Here is a 19,793-nt window from a genome sequence, read left to right on the forward strand (position 1 = left end):
ACTGCTAGATCACAATGGAGTCAGTTAATGCATTTTACATTATACTGTATATTTTCTTATCAGTTTCCTTTAAAAGGGTATGCTTTTTATGTTTTATTAATAACTTAAAATTGTCTAAATAAAACAAAGCATGCACTGAGTAACAGTTATATTCTCCTTAATTATAAATACTATCTCATGCAAGGAAGTGTATTTTGAGTAGTGAAAGTGTGTTTAGCACGCAGGTGAGACTTCAGATTAGTTTGTGATACTGAAACTCAATTTGACAGTAAATACATCAGAAAGTTTTTTTTTTTGTTTTTTTTTAAATAAAAATAAACTTCCCATCTACAAGTTCTTCACTTTTAGTACTTTTCTCCCCAATGCAGTTATATGACTAGCTTTCTATGTAATGCCGACTGCACTCATTGTGTTGCATGCGCTTGAGTACATTATAAAATGCTGCTGCAGGGAATGAATTACTGTAAGCTCAGAGGGTCAAGACAGAGGAGTGCGATTAATGTGCATTAAAAAATGAAACTCCAAATAATTAACATGTTAATCAGAGAAGCAGGGAATTTGACAGTCATAATAAATCTCTCTCTCTCTCTGTCTCTTTGTCTCTCATAAAAACAGTGCATCAACAACATTTAAGAGATGTGGCTGTACATGTATAATTTATTTATAGTGCTTGGACAAATATCACAATATTCAAACAAACCTTGCCTTAAAATGTATTTGGTGGCAAAAAAGACCATGTTCATATTTGTTTATGTAACCAAATTTGTAAATCAGTGTATCAAAAAGATACAAAGGAAAGTATTGTAGTGCATCTGAAATAATTAACCCACATTCTACTGTACAGAACGTTATTTGATGGGGTACTAAGTTTATTTTACTCCTGGGAATTTTTTTTATTGTAAATATACTGTAATATGGTAGACATTTTTCAGCTAATTACAAATGTAAGAATATTTGTTTAGAATTTGAACATGAAACACCCTTCTCGGTCCCAGAACTACATGTGTGTTTAACGTGTTTAACAGAGATATACCTTTTGAGATGAAGGCAGCAACACACACACACACACACACACACACACACACACACACACACACACACACACACACACACACACACACACACACACACACACACACACACACACACACACACACACACACACACACACACACACACACACACACACACACACACACACACACACACACACACACACAAACTCCTTTTTGTGTGCGAGTGTCCTACGTTGCTTGCTTTACCACTCAAAGCTTTTGCCATTTATCCTACTAATCCTGCAGCACTTTACATGTAATCTGGTAAAATCGCGTAGCGTTTAATGTTGTTCTCGCCGCAATGCACAGTATATGTCTGCTTCTCTCTCCGGAATAAAGCAATAGCTCTTTATGAAGCTCCTTCTCAAATGCCGCATTGGAAATCTGTTGGACTGCGTAACCTTGATCCCTTTTGTCTGTTTATTAGTTTCATGGAAAAATAGAGATAGGAAGATGAAAGGCTGCTGGACACTAATTAGCATGAAACAGAGCAAGTCAAGTTAGATTTCTGGGACTTCAGCCATGCAGCAGATTGCAAATGGTATATCTGAAGGGAGATTTTGTTGTGTGAATAATGTAAAGATTCAAGCGATTCAGTATTTCTAAAGTTTTACATTTATTAATCTGATGTCTTTTACTTGTCTTTCAGCTTTAGATTAAGTGCATTAAAAGAATTAGGAGAGCGATAATGTAGACAGTATGCCAGGCTACCGTATTTATACTTGAACAATAATGAAATGCATAAGAAAGCCTCTTCTCTTGTTTGATGCCATTACTCCATGATATTGATTGATAAGGGTTTAGTTTTCATTACCATAAATTTTAGCGTCAGTTTAGTGATCTTTTAAGTTCATGTGCTGGATCTTTATTTTTGTCATTGCTGCTGCAAAAATTCAATTAGTTTACAATATTGCCGTAAAACATTGAAATCATGCATAGTTGAACAGAAATCTCTACTTACTATCCAATGGTTTTCGCTGTCTTTTTTTCCATAGAAGATCCAAGTCCATCAGCAGGTACAGTCAGGGGTTTTGAACTCTGCACACACCCAGTCCAGCATGCCAGTTCACTCTTCTGCATAGACTTTCATATCTTCCATTAAGGAAAATTATTAAAGAGCAGCGTTCATGGATTCCCCAAAAAACCTTTTCACTCTGTGGTCCTTTCTGTTATATGCTGGGAACTCTAAGCATCCTAAAACAGCTAACCCAATACACACCAGACATTCATAGCTATTTAAAAAATTGATTGAAATTCATCCTTCTGCTAGGACATGTTTGTCAAGCATTTGTATGGTATTTATATAGTATTTCCTTTGTGTTCTCCTTGATTTAAAAGCAAGTCCTAAAAAATAGAACAGATGCCAATAAGAACTGTTTTCAGAATCCTTTCTTTGCTGAAGTTGCTTGCTGAAGGTCTGGAAGTGCCATATCTCCCTGTGATGCTTCTGACTCAGATGTAACACTCGCTCGCAGGGATTCCCATAGGGCAGAATGGCTCATCATGTCTTGGGACAGTGAGCATGTATGGCAAAAAAGAGGATGGGGGGGAGGTTAATAGAAAAAAAGGCACCCGTTGATATGAGCTGCTCAAACCAGGCAGCGAATAGCCAAGATGACTCTTCTCTTGCACATAATGAGCACATTAATTTCCTCTGTGTGACTGGCAACTGTGCCGCTTTAAAAGACAAAAAGAGAGACAGAGTATGTTATTACTTGTGATTGGTGCTCTGTGTTTGAACAGCTTTAGATAAGCAGTCCGCATCAGAGACGCTGTGTGCTGCTTTGTGATGTGACATCAATTGTGTTGGCTTTTTGTGTTCTTTTAAACCATAGAGATAGTTTGACCTGGGCTGAGATGATAAGGTTAAATGGACAAGGATGTGGCTTTTTTTTATTTTTTAAGATTAATCCTTTAATTCATGTGTCAGTTTATTGTTAAGGCCAAAAACATAGATTTTAATTATATATATATATATATATATATATATATATATATATATATATATATATATATATATATATATATATATATATATAAACATATATAGGCCTATTTATATAGTAAAACATGGTCCTAGCTGTACAGTATAGCCTAATAGATTTCCAAGTGACAGTAAAAGTGAAATACTGTCAGTAGTGGTTTTTCTTTATGTATTTATTTATTTTTGCTGAATATGCAGGGACAGTTTCATGTTACTTTTTAGAACAGTATTCATGTAAGCTTGTGTTGATTGGTGGTTACAGTCATATGCGTGTAATCATTTATGGGTTCTGTTAGCCCATGCTCATTCTTTGCAAACTGGTGGTCAGTAGTGTGTGTGTGTCCACAAATAGTTGAAAAGCCATGTACATGCTGTCGTTGTATAAAGCGTACACAAGACTTAGCGCTGGGACAAAGATTCCTTTGAATGTATTCTTCGGCACAGTTACCTTGCTCATGTTCTCAGGAAGTAGCAAACGTAGGTTCGTTCACTGTACATAAACCAACCTACATTCCCTGCCTGTAGGCTTTTCAGTAATCCTTGTCTCTCTTTTGTTTTTCTCCCAAGATAGCAATGTTATATAGTACACTGATGAAGGGATGAACTGATTTGTCTCCTTAATAGATTTGTAGAGCGTACAATTATTCCCCCCCCCATCCCTCTCCCATTATCCAATTAGCTGCTGCCCCCTGGACAACCAGCCCTGCAGGTGTCCACTTGCTCACTGGTAGCTGCTTGGTCACTAGGAGCTGCTGTTGCATGGTGAGGAGAGACAGTCCCCACACACCACATTTACCAGATGTGACACTCTGGGATCCCAATTAAAGAATATTTTAATATTCATTTGAAATTATTCCAGAATTACAAAAATGACCTTTCTGTATCATAAACTGTGGTCTATTTTAGTATTCTAAGCAGTGAAAGTTCTAAATATGAATACTGCTGGGGTTTTACTCCTAGCATGATATACTGTAGTGACCCACTTATTAACATTGTCACATAGAGTAACAAGTTGGATTTATTTGATTAAGGTGTTGGGATCCGCTACTGTTTAGATCATTAAAAAAGCATGTGTTACAGTATGTGATGGGGTTGAATGTCTCAGACAATTACAGGTCCAGGCTTAACATTTACAGGGTTATAAAAACATATTGGGGCAGAATTTGCCATGACCTCTGACTGAGGTTCAGTGCCAGATGTGACTTTTTGGTTTAAAGATGAAGAAGACCAAACGCTGTAGGATTGAAATTTAGTTCCCAGTAGTGGTTGTATGATTCAGATATTGCTCCTGCATGTCGACAGCATTCTGAATCTAGTTCATCCTACCTTCCCTCTTAATCATTGGCGTAAAAATGAGAGACCTCCATTTAATACCTCTGCTGCAGAATGGCACCAAACACCATGGTAATGGAAAATGATCATAACAATACCTGGTATGGGCACCATGTCAAAGAAGAATTAGCCACTCATCAGTGCTACTCTTCTGGTTTCTCGTGTGAGGTATGGAATGCCTGTTCAGTCAGTCATTTTGCATTCATGTTCAAACCATCTGAAAACAAAACCACTGCCTGACACATTCAAGATAAGCTGTTTTCACAGCAAGTGATTAGCCTCTTTGACAGCTTAATTGAATTTAAGACACCAGGTTCACCAATTTATTAATCTAGCTCTGTCTTAAATGGCTGTGTTCAGTTTACACCTCTAGTCATTCAAAGTAAGAAGTCTTATACCATGAAAGAGATGGTTAGCTGTCCTCCATAACCTGTAAAAAATCATCTGCAGATCAATTTTATTTGAGCAAAATTTAGCATTTAGATTTCATTTTGTTGTGATAAGAAATAAAAGAAGGAAAGAGAAGTTGGTCTTATATATATATATATATATATATATATATATATATATATATATATATATATATATATATATATATATATATATATATTTATATAATATGTTTATTGAAGATAAAAATTCTGAATTGCAAAGTTACAACCAGACATTTTGCAGATATCCTCTTTCCAAGCACGGATCAGAGCAATACAAACAACATTTCGGTATTTTCAGTTTAATGCAGTCTTTCAGTGACATCATGATTTTTCTTTAAACCAATCAGAAAAAAAGACACAAATCTAAATAAAATGTTCCAACACTTTTTATGTCAGTTGATTTGTTTTCTGTGCAAAAACAAGACAAAATAAGATGTACTTGAATCTAGTAGAACCTGGGGATCTGATTGGCTGCCTTTTATATTTTATTTTGCTACAATTCGGCTTTCAGAATGGAGCTTTACCTGGTTAGGCTGGCTTGTTATTTTCATTAGAGCTGATTCCAAGAGAAACATGCATAAACCCCATCACCTCAGTCAACTATGGTATTTTATTATTCCAGTTATAGAATGCGCTCTATCCTTCCTATTGCATTTACATCCTTTGTAGAACATGATGTACATTTTACCTCTTTCTTTTTGCTCTGGAATAGCCTCCATATATAATGTAAAGGCATACAATGCGCTGTCATTTATTTATTTATTTTTTAAAGTGCACTATGAATGAACTTCTTTTTCATTATATTTTAATTATTTAATTTAATTATAAGGTGACTTGTTAATAAAGAGATTACTGTGTGCTTGTCTGTATGTGTAAGGTAGTTGTTGAACAGCTATTTTTATCTGAGATGTGATGTCCGAACCTGTAACCTACGACGTGTGGCATGAGTAACAGTAGTAACCTGTCAACACCTTGCGATTCTTATTATTTTACACCGTTCCTGCTTGTTCAGATTCTTGATCTGTGAAGTTGTTCCTAATGGCTTGTACTTTGATCCCCTAATAATTCTAGCAAGAACGCTAATTGCAGACTCTGTTATCTGTGAAAAAAATTATATTGCTTGCAATGGGGTTTCCAGAAAAAATAGGAAAATATGGGAGTTATTATCTAAATACTTTGCACAAACTGAGATTACAGTACTTAAAAGAACATTGTTTAATTAGTATAAATCTTAAATTTAAGTTAAAGGATTAAATCGCCCCTGAAAGGTCTGTTGGGTGGGAGGGACTCCACATTTGTAGTAGTTGGGTGTGACCTCATAGAGGGGGATTCTGTAGGGCTAGTGGAGTCAATTTAATGGGAGTTGCTTATTGTATAAACTTGTCATGAATTTAAAATGGATCTGATTGTTATCATTATGGATTTTTAATGTATTATTGTTATTTTGATATTATTGTTCTTTGAAAATTAATATAAATGAGAACAAAAACTTGTAGCAACATACTGGTTTCCTGGATGGATTTTATTTTATTAAACCTTCTGAGATGCAACAGGTTTACACACTCGATCATCCACACAGTGACCCTACGACAGACATTAAAACTAAAAAAAAACAATCGCTTCTGAAATGTCACTACAGGGCTCTGTGGGATCTTTGTGCTAACTATCCCAGTCTGCGAGATGCTTTAGGGTACTTCTCTTTAGTCCCAGGGTTGGTATTATGTTTAACAGTGTCTTTATTTAGATTCACATCATTTAGATCAGTAGAATTAACTCCACGTGCTGTTTCTCTAAATCCTACCTTGCATGTCTGCTGTTGCTTTTAAGTTCCCCTACCCCTGTATACCTGCTCTGTCCTAATGAGTCTGTCCTGATATCTTGCATGAAACTATAACATGGACAGTTTGAGTGATCACCCTCCAGCTATAGCATTTGAAGGTTCAGCAGAATAAGTGGGTGAGGTTGGCCTTTTGATGTGGGTGTAAACAGATTTTTGTGCATATTCAGTTTTGTCAAAAAGAGTAGGATTTATAAAAATTGCAATGCATAGACCAGTCATAAAAAAAAAAAAAAAAAAAAAAAAAAAAAAAACATTAATACTCCAAATTTTGGTATTCAATCTCTTCAGAGAGAGCCGGTTATAAAATTAGACAGTGGGAGAGGGGGCAGCAAGGAAGACATAATGAGCTTGCACTTATCTATGGTAATTCTTCTATGTGTGTGGTTAACTGAATAAGTAGTTACTACATTTGTAGCTGATGGTTAGTGCTTTGTCATTGGAGCCTGGCAAACAAAGTGAATATTGTGTGACTATTAGACTTATGGATGCTGTTTGGAGAACCCTTTTGCAACTTTGCAAATCCTTTACTACTGTATCTTTGAAACCAATACGGGAAGTCTTTTATTAAGAAACTCTTCCTGATAAACTGACCCTTGAGAAGCCTTGTTGAAATTGGTGTAAATGCGTGTTTGTAAATTGCACAACTGTAGTAGTAATCAACAGTGCATATGCCACACCAACCTCCTCAGAATAGCAATCAAGGAGAGTTATTCCTGATTTGTACTTCATTCATCATGTAGGTAAGAAGAAGCAGGTGCTTACAATAGGATATATTATTTTCTATTTCAATTCATGGTAATTGGGATATAATCAAACCAACAGCTATTTTTCATTGGCATTAAATTGCACAAATGCCATTTTGATTGTAAAATGTAATCCTAGCGCATTGCCGACTGGACCGGCTGTAGAAATCCACATTTACTTTTTGCACACATACTGGGTCAGACTTATTGGCTTTCCAGTCTCAACATCTATATATTAAAATGAAATGGTTTAATAGTTTGCAACAAAAATAATAATAATAATAATAATAATAATAATAATAATAATAATAAATAATAAATAATAATAATAAAGTGCCCCAATTTAAACTGGACACTATGAAAATACCGTACATGTTATTAAAAGTAAAATAAAAATATGAAACTGGTGTCATTTCAGAAAGTATAATTATAACATTATTTGTTTGCCTGTAGTAGTCATGTCTCATGATTACAGCACTTAGGGACCATTGTCTCATTCAGGTCTCCTGGTGAAGCTGTATCTTGTGAGATGCTGCAGCAAAAGGAGTTTAACTGATGCCTCACTTGAAGATTATGCTAAGGTATGGTTCAGAAACCATTATAAATGTAACAAAACACATTTCTAAAAATCATCTTTCTGATAATATAAGTGAGGCCCTTTGAAATTTACAGGAGAATTAGAACGACATGACTAACCTGCAATTCAGCCCTAAACCTCAAGATGTCTGTGTAGCCACTCCAGCTAAACTGATCAATTGAATAATTCAGTAATCAACCTATTAAATTCTGGCTAATTAGAAAGCTCCCCCTAGTTACATGGGACAATTATTGCCATTCTAGAAATTAATGCGTTTTAAGAAAAAAGATTATCTCGAGACTTTGAGTTTGTTTTAGAACAAACTCAAAAAACATTTCTTTGAGAAATCGCAAGCAGCAGTATTCACATGGTGTGCTGAACACTGATGGATATAACTTATTTTGAAAACTGTAACGTTAGAATTCATCAAACATATAATATAGTTGCAGAAATAATAAATACATACCGAGCACTGAAATGAGTTGCACAGCACAGAGGCAGAATTAACAAACAGTGCGTTAAAACTTTCCAGAAAGTTTTTGAAAAATTTACGTGTTACTACAACCCTGGTCAATGCAGAATAAAACTATGTTTTATTTAAGCAGCTCAAAAGTTTCAAAAGGCAGTAAGGATTTTAGACCCACAACATGTTTGTAGTTTGGATAAAGAACCCCTCCCGTTAGATTGTATTCCAGGTTTTGATGCTTAGTGGAATTTCTTAAACCGAATTTTGGAGAAACGCAGAACTATTTCCCAATTTAGCAAGAAAGGTTAAAATATATTTGACAGTTGTTACCAATTCTGTGGACGATGCCTTTAATAACAAAATATAATGCACAACAACTGAGAATGGATTTATTATGTCTTTCATACAAACATAAGTAACATTTATGGGCTTCTTAGGAACAACCTTTTTTCTTTAAATTATATTCAAAGAACAAAACAAAGCCAATAAAAACAAAACGACGAAAAAATAAATAAACACAGATTACATATGTTACAGAATGTATCAAATGCCCAGATTCCAATAAATGGTTATAATTAGGCTTGCTACTTTTCGACTGAAATAAATGTATATAGAAATAAACGTCGGTAAAACAACTCACTATTTTTTTATTTTCTTACCAAAAAGAATCATTTAGAAATAATCTCTAGTTTGTGTAGTTTTTATACTTACTGTCTGTCCCGTCTCCTTTCGCTTAAATGATTATTACTCATCAGACCGATTTTTTTTTAACATTTTTTTGCCAAATTGACGATTTAATATGAATGTTTATTTTAGAAAGAATTTTTTTTTTTTTTTTTTTTTTTTTATTTATTTTTCCATTCAAGCAGAGAATGGGTGAAATCGATCGTTATGTTTTAAAAAAACACAGACTTTTTATGCCATTGAGAAACGTCTTATTTAGCGAAATCTCTTTATCATATTCAACAGGAAAAAAACTGTGGTTACCAACATTCTAATTGAAATAACATTTGGTCACAGCAGAGCTATACCTTGTATAGATATAGATTCTACACAAATTAAAAAATTGTCTCAGACAAACCGTAGAAAATGCAGCATATAAAAGTGTATTGCACAGACTTTTATAGCATAAATTTACAAGGAAAAATAATATGCACAGAACAAAACATTAGATAGCTGAACAGAACTAACTTGCACTTAGCTCAGCAAAGCTAGACTCAGAGTTACTGGAAGGTAAGGTAGACGGGCCTGCTTTGTCCTGCCGCAGAGACTTCAGCTGTAGGTCAGGGTATTGTGCACACTTTTTCTGAAACAAGATAAACAACTTTAATAACTCTGCAGCTGCTGCAGGTTTTTGAAACGTCCTGTCTGAATTCTATATTTAATCGCGTCACAAAGTGTTTTCTCTTAGATTAGCACCCAGGCAGTCTGTTATTATCTCCTCTGGAAGCCTTTATTTTCTCAAAGCCTTTCTTCTATTGGTTGTCACTTTCCTATAATGGAAAGTACGCTCACTGTATGTACATACAAGTGTCCTGATGAATGGACAGATATTCATCCACTTCTCCTCAGATTCTAATGGTACAGAGCAACAGAACTCATTTTCAGGAACTTGTTGTTTCTTCTTTCCTCTGGCAACACAGCAGAACAACCTTGAAGAAAATCAATAGAAACTAATAGATAAAATGAGTGTGATTTTTGCTTTATTATTGTTCAATAGGGCAGGCATTGGGTTTCAAGTGTGAAGTAATTCAAGTCAACACGCTTCAAGTCAAGGTTCCTTCTCAAAGAAAAACATTTGGGGGGGCTCCTAAGCTCTTACCCAAGACTGAGAGCCTGTACAGCATGACAGTGCCCAGAGGCAAGACACTTGCCATTATTATAAATCACTTCTGAAAACAGTTCTTTTTCAATGTTTTTTTTTTTTTGCTGATTTATAAGTTAATCCACTGTGTGTAAGGTGTCTCTGTTCGCTACGTCATTTAGCACAGTTTGTGCAGCTCCGCTTTCTCAAACTTCACAAGGTGACATTTCATATAACAGTAAGACGCAGCTGACGTATTACCTTATAAAGGCAAAACAAACAAATCTCAGTGTGATAGTTTTCCCACTTTAGTTGATTAGTCTACAGCACGCGTCGCTTACCCCATTAATCAACAAGTGATAATGTCTGCGCTGCCACCATCGCGCAGCACGTGCCACATCATCAGACATGGTTATTAAAGCAATTTCAAGATGCCGCGGTTTGAAAAATGAGCTTGATTGCAGAGAGTCTTCTTGATCATTAGCCAGCTGGCATGTCTTTGTCTGTGCACACTGTAATTGTGAAGACTGTCTGGATTGGCAGTGTGGATGATTGCTAATAAGCAGAACAAGTTGAGTGGTAATTGACCTACCAGCAATAAGCAGGTTTAACCCAGATTCATAGAAGTGTTGATCAACTGAATTATTAATGAACACCGATTATACAGCTTGTCCATGGTCACAAGATGAAAACCAGTCCATAATCTACAATAACAGCCTGTAGAATATCAGACTATCCAGGCTCACCACAACAGAACAAAGAAAATATGTTATTATAACATTTTTCAACTATTTTCCCCCAGCCAAAGAATGCAGAGCTATAATAACAATAACACTATTGTTTAAACGTTACATGTTTTTGTAAGGCGTTTCAAACAAATTGAAATTATTGTAACCGAGCAATCCTTATACGAAACAAAACAAATCACATTATCATTTTCATCAACCGTGTAAGTGTGCAAGACTACTGCAACTTGCCAGATACACTGTAGGCTAAATTGTCAAAAAGAATAAAGCTTACAGTAAGAATATGTGCATGCAGTCAAATCGTTTGAAAGATGAAATAAAGCTGAATCTTCATTGTACGCATACTCTATTAACAGCAGCTGAGTCATTCAAAAAATATAACCATGAAACAATTAGAAAATGATTGCTTATTAACTTGGAAAGATTTTCAGAAAGTAGCCGTAGACATAGCATTTAAAAATAAAGCTTTAAACCAAAGCAAAAGTATGTGCAAAGCTGCAAGCAGATTTCATTCAGAAAAAAGGATGGGACAGTCTATGTAATTGCCTTTCAATATTAATCTCTTTTTTTTTTCTGCTACTACTGTAAAATGGATTTTAAAACCTTGGCTTAGACCCTTTATCACTGTAGCACAAAAGCATAATGCACTTTTGTGAAATATACATATATCTTAGCCCCTCGTGTGCTCTTCTCTTTATAATTTACTAGACTGGAGCTCTTGTCTTTACTAGGTTATTTTCATCCTAGAATAATTCTAGTTGCTCTCGCGTGGCCTGTGCAGTTGTCAGTTTGAGTTGTATTTGTTTATGACATTTTAAGGTTTTTCAGCTGTATCTCAGGATCCTCTAAGGAGGATACGCACACCATACCCCACATGTCAACCTGTTCCTATCCAGTTTTAAATAACTTTAGCATAACTGAGGCAGAAGTGTAAAAGGGACTAGGAGCTCTTAAAATAAACAAATCCCCCGGGCTGGATGAGATCCTCCCAATGTACTCAAAGAAATGAATAAAGTTATTTACAAACCACTAACCAAGATCATGCAACAATCTCTTGACACAGGGTTTGTACCGACAGACTGGAGAATTGCAAATGCAATACCGATCCACAAAAAGGGAAACAGAACCAGGTAACTACAGACCAATAAGCCTGACTATTATATGTAAACTTATGAAAACTATAATAAGATCCAAAATGGAAAATTACCTATATGCTAACAGCATCCTGGGAGACAGTCAGCATGGTTTTAGGAAAGGGAGATCATGTCTAACTAACCTGCTTGATTTTTTTGAGGATGCAACATCGACAATGGATAATTGCAAAGCATGAGACATGGTTTATTTAAATTTCCAGAAAGCTTTTGACAAAGTCTTCCATAGAAGATTAATTCTCAAATGGAATGCAGTAGGGATTTTCAAAGAAATGCATGTACATGGATTAGGAAGTGGTTAACATACAGAAAACAGAAAGTACTGATTAGAGGAGAAACCTCAAAATGGACTGAGGTAACCAGTGGAGTACCACAGGGATCAGTATTAGGTCCTCTGCCATTCCTAATGACTTAGATTCTGGTATAGTAAGCAAACTTGTTAAATTTGCAGATGGCACGAAAATAGGAGGAGTGGCACACACTGTTGCAGCAGCAAAGGTCATTCAAAATAATATAGACAAGATTCAGAACTGGGCAGACACATGGCAAATTACATTTAATAGAGAAAAGTGTAAGGTACTGCACGCAGGCAGTAAAAATGTGCATTATGAATATCATATGGGAGATACTGAAATTGAAGAAGGAATCTGTGAAAAAGACCTAGGAGTTTATGTTGACTCAGAAATGTCTTCATCTAGACAATTTGGGGAAGCTAAAAAAGACCAACAAGATGCTGGGATATATGGTGAAAAGTGTTGAATTTAAATCAAGGGAAGTAATGTTAAAACTGTACAATCCATTAGTGAGACCTCATCTATAATATTGTGTTCAGTTCTGGTCACCTCACTACAAAAAGGATAATGCTGCTCTAGAAACAGTGCAAAGAAGAGCAAACAGAATTATTCCGGGTTTAAAAGGCATGTCATATGCAGACAGGCTAAAAGAATTGAATCTATTCAGTCTTGAACAAAGAAGACTACACTAAAAGGTATTGACAATGTTGAGCCAAGGGACTTTTTTGACCTGAAAAAAGAAACAAGGACCCAGGGTCACAAATGGAGATTAGACAAAGGGGCATTGAGAACAGAAAATAGGAGGCACTTTTTTACACCGAGAATTGTGAGGGTCTGGAACCAACTCCCCAGTAATGTTGTTGAAGCTGACACCCTGGGATCCTTCAAGAAGCTGCTTGATGAGATTGTGGGATCAATAAGCTACTAACAACCAAACAGCAAGATGGGACGAGTGGCCTCCTTTTGTTTGTAAACTTTCTTCTGTTCTTCTGTTCTCTCATCCAGCTGTGATGGTATTATTGCAAGTTGATACCTGAAGGTATTGCTGGTCCAAATGACTCATTTTCTTGGCAGCTGCTTGTTGTTAAGCATAATACACGCTAAATATATAAAAAAAAAAAAAAAAAAAAAAAAAAAAAACGTGTAGGATATAGTAGAAGTGCACTGGCTTGTGACTCAATGTTTTGGTAAGTTAAGACCACCAGCAAGTTGTGTGTGGCAAACTAATAGTGACTGTCTAATGCTGTCGCCAGAAGTCTACTGTACAGTACAGTAAATGCTTGTATTCATTTACACGGTGGAGCAGTGTGTGGATGCACAGGGTTACCTAATGCCAGGTGTAGATTGTTTGTTACTACAACTCCATATCATATGGAACTTATAGACTGGGTTTACCTGCTTCAATTTACTGGTTTAAAAGAAAGAAACATCAAGACTAATACAGATATAGCACAGAAATACGAAATAAGTGTTTACAGGCTAAATATGTGGACAAATGCATGCTGTATATTTACAGTGGCTTGCGAAAGTATTGACCCCCCTTGGTATTTTTTCTATTTTGTTGCCTTACAACCAGGAATTAAAATAGATTTTTTGGGGGTTTGTATCATTTGATTTATACAACAGCCTACCACTTTGAAGCTGCAAAATATTTTTTATTGTGAAACAAACAAGAAATAAGACAAAAAAACAGAAAACTTGAGCGTGCATAAGTATTCACCCCCCCCAAAGTCAATACTTTTGGAGCCACCTTTTGCAGCAATTACAGCTGCAAGTCTCTTGGGGTATGTATCTATAAGCTTGGCACATCTAGCCACTGGGATTTTTGCCCATTCTTCAAGGCAAAACTGCTTCAGCTCCTTCAAGTTGGATAGGTTCTGCTGATGTACAGTAATCTTTAAGTCATACCACAGATTCTCAATTGGATTGAGGTCTGGGCTTTGACTAGGCCATTCCAAGACATTTAAATGTTTCCCCTTAAACCACTTGAGTGTTGCTTTAGCAGTATGCTTAGGGTCATTGTCCTGCTGGAAGGTGAACCTCCGTCCCGGTCTCAAATCTCTGGAAGGCTGAAACAGGTTTCCCTCAAGAATTTCCCTGTATTTAGCGCCATCCATCATTCCTTCAATTCTGACCAGTTTCCCAGTCCCTGATGATGAAAAACTTCCCCACAGCATGATGCTGCCACCACCATGCTTCACTATGGGGATGGTGTTCTCGGGGTGATGAGAGGTGTTGGGTTTGCGCCAGACATAGCGTTTTCCTTGATGGCCAAAAAGCTCAATTTTAGTCTCATCTGACCAGAGTACCTTCTTCCATATGTTTGGGGAGTCTCCCACATGCCTTTTGGCGAACACCAAACGTGTTTGCTTATTTTTTTCTTTAAGCAATGGCTTTTTTCTGGCCACTCTTCCATAAAGCCCAGCTCTGTGGAGTGTACAGCTTAAAGTGGTCCTATGGACAGATACTCCAATCTCCGCTGTGGAGCTTTGCAGCTCCTTCAGGGTTATCTTTGGTCTCTTTGTTGCCTCTCTGATTAATGCCCTCCTTGCCTGGTCCGTGAGTTTTGGTGGGCGGCCCTCTCTTGCCAGGTTTGTTGTGGTGCCATATTCTTTCCATTTTTTAATAATGGCTTTAATGGTGCTCCGTGGGATGTTCAAAGTTTCGGATATTTTTTTATAACCCAACCCTGATCTGTACTTCTCCACAACTTTGTCCCTGACCTGTTTGGAGAGCTCCTTGGTCTTCATGGTGCCGCTTGCTTGGTGGTGCCCCTTGCTTAGTGGTGTTGCAGACTCTAGGGCCTTTCAGTACAGGTGTATATATACTGAGATCATGTGACACTTAGATTGCACACAGGTGGACTTTATTTAACTAATTATGTGACTTCTGAAGGTAATTGGTTGCACCAGATCTTATTTAGAGGCTTAATAGCAAAGGGGGTGAATACATATGCACGCACCACTTTTCTGTTATTTATTTTTTTATAATTTTTTGAAACAAGTTATTTTTTTTCATTTCACTTCACCAATTTGGACTATTTTGTGTATGTCCATTACATGAAATCCAAATAAAAATCAATTTTAATTCCAGGTTGTAAGGCAACAAAATAGGAAAAATGCCAAGGGGGGGGGGGGGGGGGTCAATACTTTCACAAGCCACTGTAAGTGTCATACTTTTTTACATGGCATGGAATTAGCCTTGATACTGGTAAAGGTAGGTCTAATTATGTGTTCACAGTCATAGTGGGGATTTACAGTGCCTATAGAAAGTCTACACATTTTGTTGTTTCAGTACCTCAGAGTTTCATGCATTTAAATGAGGATTTTTTTCCACTTATCTACAAACCATACTCCACACCGACATGCTCATCATGGACGGACACGCTTCTGCACCACTATCAACATGTACTGTAATTCCCACACAGATTTTCATATTTGCTTAGTTCTTCACTACATTAGATTCTTGTGTTACCGATATTGCAGGGTGCCTGTAGTCGAATTGTATCAGACTTATCTTGAGTCCCGCAGCTATACTGTTACTTTTTTCCAAGTCTGAAACAAAGAGAGTCTGCTGTGCCCTGTGTGTTGAAACAGGATTAGGGATGCCAAGTATGCAAAACCCTTGGTAATATTCCTTAAGCCTTCATCTGGTTTTAAGTCCTTGAATCCCTTTTTAAAGTGTTTTTATTTTAGGCGCAAGACGTTGAATTAAAAGCAGCAATGACTGTTGAGACATGTCTGATGTGACTTTGTGAGCTCGTAATAGGACGTGGAGCCTCTGGGTCACCAGTTTAATTCATGCCTGTCCTGTCCTGGCTTGCTGGCTGTACCTGTGTGGGTATACAGTGTCTAATTGATTAGTCTTAACACTGTTCTTCGGAATGCTGTGCCTGTTTTGAAGGATGAAATGCAGTTTTGGTACACATGAAACTGGTGTCTTTTCAATCTGTCAACTGTAAATCGCACTTGGTTTTTAATTTTTTTTTTTAATTATCATTCATTTGTGTTCACTGTAACTGAATATAGGATCCCAATACTGCAAAATATATGCAGGTACTCACTCATAGCCTGTTACGGATACTAATATTATTACAGTTTAGGCTAGGGGTATACTGTTGTACAGTAACCCCTTTTCAAAACCGTGCCTTCAAAAAGCATGTAGAGTATATTAGAGAGATGTGTTGTGTAACCTTGTGCTCTTATAGAAGTTGTCCAGTGCAGCAGCTTCTTGTCTTTTCTTTAGAGATTGCTATTCTCTAGACATTTCTAACAAATAATCTGTCAGCTCCGATCAATCCTGACCTCAGTTATTTGATCGGAGGGATGAGTGCATTATCATCTTGAAAGTAGCCGTTGTTATCAGGGTACAAACGCTGTACTGTTGGGTGGCAACAAAGCTTAAGCAAACTATGGCATTTGTTTAGCCTTCCAGAAATCAGGGGACCCAGGGCATACCAGATGACCATGCGTCAGACCTGGGGGAGGCCAAATCCCTTTGTAACATAACCCATCAAATCATATCTGGTCTTCATCACAGTTATGAATTCTGTTTTCTTGGCCTCTTTTTAATGTTTTGAAATTACTGAGATCTATTATGGATGTGTATTATAAAGTACAGGTTTGAAATCATTTTTTGCTCTGTTTTCCTGAATGCTCTTTTTTCCCCAGCTAGAAGTTTATAATAATAATAAAACATATTAAGTTGTCATTTGAAGCTTTTAACTGTCCCTGAATATGATCAGTGGATGTGAATATGGTCATTTAATTGTGTGCTGCAGTGGGAAGCAGTTGGGAGCTCTTTTGTATTGAATATTGACTAATCATATTAATGTAATGTACTGCTGCCAAGTCTTGCCTTAACATTCATTTATTTTACTGTTTGGAATGCAGGCTGACAAAATGCACTTGCTGTAATATACATAGGCCTAGCTACTGAATTGCATTTTACTCTAGGGTGGTAATAAGAATATTATAAGGAATTATGTACACCCAATTTATGTAATTCTATCGAAGGTTTCTGGTGACATAGATGACAAGAGTGCTAAGTCAAGTGATTTGTCAGTGTCACCAGAAGCCTGACATGGAATTGCAGCCTTTTATGTACAGCTTTGCTGTATATTATTATAATACATGGTGACATAAGCTATCAGTTCAAAACTGAGTTCACAGTCGCTCGCATGCTATAGCCAGTTAACAGAATCAACCTTTTCTCTCTTTTGAATGGAAATACCAACTGACTAAATTTAGTTTCAATTAGAAAATATAGTTGGATTTCGTAACTTGTATATTAACAGTAAAGCTGTGTAACAGAAACGCTGAGCATCAGTGTCTGGGTTATAGCGACACCTGCACAGTAGTGAACAAACAGTTCCCTTCTGATACATATAAAAGTCAGTATCAGACAGTCACAGTGGGTTTGATCTGAGGGCAGATAGCAAGTTCCTCCTTATCCAAATTCTCAATTTGTTAATGGCTGGTAGGTTCATTGCAGTGTATTGCAGGTTTTGTTTTGCAGAATTAATGTTGCACCACTTGAACCTGAGAAGTGGCACATATCAAACATTAAGGCCCTTGCTGAGGCTGCATTAGACTGGTATGTTGTAAGAACAACACTTTGTGGTATTTCGTGACACTGTTTTTATGTAGTAGTCCCAGTAAATATACATTTTCTTCAGTAACCAAGACTAGGCACTACTCAATTCTGCATTTTTAAAGAAAGGCTTTGGTACTGCGCATGTCCTCATTAAGTATTTAAAACGTGCTCTAGCAGTTTGTCGGCATTTAATACTAGTATACACAAACAGACTTGTTTTGGCCAAAAAGACTCAAATTGAAGCTTGCTGAAGCTTGCTGAGGCTGCATTTGAACCTGAACTGCCTGCAGTCTTACCATCCCCACCGGTTCCGTTTTTAAAGGATATGATTTATTGAAGCTTTTGGTTGCAGAAGCAAAAGCAGAAGCAGGCAAGGATTAAAAGAACAAATACAGGTGCTCCCTGCCAAGATGTTAGTGGGGATGATCGTGTAGTATTTCTACAGTAAGTACAGTATGCAGACTTGCATTTTATGATGTATGTGGAGAACCGGTCAGTCCCACTTGGTGACCTACTTATTCATGAGTCCAGGTTTGTGAGTTTTTAGTTGCTTCAGTTATGTGGAACTGCTCCGTCTATATGTATTCTGGCATGACATTATAATGTTCACAATCTGCAAATTTGTGTTGAATGGCTAAACTGTTTAATAATCTGGAATTCTTGGAGTAGACAGGTCTATATATCACAGATACTTAGGCTGTGAGACTAGTAAACATTTATGAACAAGGTGACTTGGTGGATATGCTTCCTTATCTCCAAAGAGTTTCCACACAGTTTGTCAGCATTAGTTACACAACACCAAAGTCTATTAAACAAATATCCAATCTGTTATGAGGTTGGATGAGCAGTAGCTCTGCAATACATTATACCAAACAAGAAACAACATGTTTTTTAGCCAAAGAGCAAAAACCTATAGATTTATTAACCAACAAATCTATAGCTGCAGTGTTTTCTGAAACACATTTTTGTAGAGTGGGCCTCCACTACAATGAATGCTCACGCGGCTCCAACACCAAGACAAAAAAGGAATCCAGATTTGTTTCCCAGAAATTCTAATTCATGGGTCTTAATTTGTTAATGAATGGTTTATTTTTCTTCTGCCATTATACATTTAGTGACACAATTTTGTGCTTGACTGAGCTGTGGCTTTGAACATTTCCAAAATACAATAGCCTAAAAAAGTTGAAAATAAATAAATAGCCCTAACCATGTTCTCTTGTAAGTCACAATAATCGGTTATAATAACAATAATAAAGTCATATAGCTCTTATGCTCTTTTTGTAGATCATTCTTTAGGAATGGAAATAAGACTCCTATTGGATAGCAGTTTTACCCATTCCAGGTTTTAACAGGAGCTTGATTAGCCCCAGTGTATTGGTAACAAGCTCATAGTAAAACCAGGTATGCATCTAACTGCTATGCTTTTTTCAGCTATGAAAGCATCTGGCCTTGTTTCAGTAACGAGGGCTGAGAGCCGATAAATAATACTAATTTACAGAGGGATCAAATAATGAACTAATACAAAATTGATAACAAAGAGAGATTTTCCAATACTCAATGTTGATTCCTGGACCAGAGTGGTTGCATGTATATAGCATTCTTTGAATTGCTTATCTCAATGATGATAAGAATCAGGATCTGTGTGGTAGATTGGGTTATTCTCTGCAAACAGTGCTTTGTGTTTCAGCGTTTGCTCATGAAACAGAATGTACCCAGCGCCAGTCTGCACACAAATCTGAGAACACGCCACAACAGCCCCAGATAATTGTTTTC

General features: G+C 36.6%; 2 protein-coding genes across 4 annotated transcripts in view; one reads left to right on the forward strand and one right to left on the reverse strand.

Moving 5' to 3' along the window:
* LOC121329963 (muscarinic acetylcholine receptor M5-like) overlaps positions 1 to 2,752 on the reverse strand; it is a 30,405-nt gene extending 27,653 nt beyond the window's left edge. Inside the window, exon 1 of the mRNA XM_041276109.1 lies at positions 2,017 to 2,752. The gene's annotated coding sequence lies outside the window, so the exon portion shown is untranslated. The remainder of the gene's footprint in view (positions 1 to 2,016) is intronic.
* LOC121329964 (cell death regulator Aven-like) overlaps positions 1 to 19,793 on the forward strand; it is a 74,932-nt gene that overhangs the window by 21,795 nt on the left and 33,344 nt on the right. The window lies entirely within an intron of this gene.

The sequence above is a fragment of the Polyodon spathula genome, chromosome 17, assembly GCF_017654505.1.
Source record: "Polyodon spathula isolate WHYD16114869_AA chromosome 17, ASM1765450v1, whole genome shotgun sequence".
NCBI classification, from domain to species: domain Eukaryota; kingdom Metazoa; phylum Chordata; class Actinopteri; order Acipenseriformes; family Polyodontidae; genus Polyodon; species Polyodon spathula.